Raw genomic sequence first — 1179 nt, forward strand, 5'->3', positions numbered from 1 at the left:
CGCTGCCTTGCCGGGGAGCGCGGGAAGCTGGCGATGCACCTCCCTCCCCCCAGTGCTGCGTTTGTCCCTGCTTGCTGGAGCGTGGCAGGGGAAGGCGGGGACCGTCCAGCGCCRGGCTGTGCTGCCGGGCTCAGAACAGGCGGTACAAGACGTTGTGCAATGCAGCCTCGCCCCAGCGGCTCCTGGGGGGAGAAGAGCTCCGTTTCCCCCCTCTGGAGAGCCAGACTTTGAACCGTGTGAGCAGGGAGTGTCAACAGGAGGATTTCAGCTGCTGCTGTGGTGTCTCTTAACCTGTCAGCTCACAGGCAGAAGTCACTGGCAGAAAGTCAACTGATCACTGCAAATGGGGAGTGCAGAGACCTGCCTTCCCCTGAACAGCGAGAACCCAGGAAGGGCAGACCAGTGGGCCCGAGTGCTGGGAGGAAGCTGACAGGGGAAAGAGAGGGCGAGGAGGGRCTGGGGCTGCAGCCAGAAGGGCCTTGGAGACCCGCATCCTCAAACGCGGTGCCGCGGGACGCTGCCACCCAACCCACGGCTCGCCCGCTGTCTCCAGCATCAGCAGGCAGGGAGGGGAGCGTGTCCCACGTGCAGCTCCGCGGGACATGTCACTGGTCCGGCTATATGGAGCACCTCCCGTGGGTCAGTGGCTCCATGAAGGGTGACGGCTCTGGGGTCCTGTCCCTGTTCACATGGGACGGAGGGTCTCTCCCAGCGTGGGCCAGCAGCAGGCTCYGCAGTGGGGGTAGGTTGGCATTTCCTTTGCTAGGTGGGCTACTTGGTGCTCCATCAGGTCCTTGTGGGGCTGAAGGCACGTTGCCCCCAGTGCCTGGATGGATCCTACCACGCAGATCCCCCCATTCCTCCCATCCTGGCGAGGAGAGCTGGCTCCAAGGATACGCCACTGCACTAGCTATGAAAACAGGACACGTTTATTGACAAATGTAACTCATACAGACTACGCGTAACAGGAGGAGAACGCGCCCGCTGCGGTGGAGCCAGGCGGGAGGGCTGGGGGGCTGCAGGCCCCAGCCCATGGGGCCCGTGGGGCACAGCTTCCCCGGCGTCTCGCTCATGCGAAGAGCTYTCCTGGCAACCCGAAACTGGCTCTGTTTACACGAAACTCTCGGTATTTACACAGCCGCCTGCATGGCTCCCGCTCACGCAACCCAGCCCTGACCC

This window comes from Rhea americana, unplaced genomic scaffold (assembly GCF_003343005.1).
Source record: "Rhea americana isolate MKP2758 unplaced genomic scaffold, rheAme1 scaffold_274, whole genome shotgun sequence".
Classification (NCBI taxonomy): Eukaryota; Metazoa; Chordata; class Aves; order Rheiformes; family Rheidae; genus Rhea; species Rhea americana.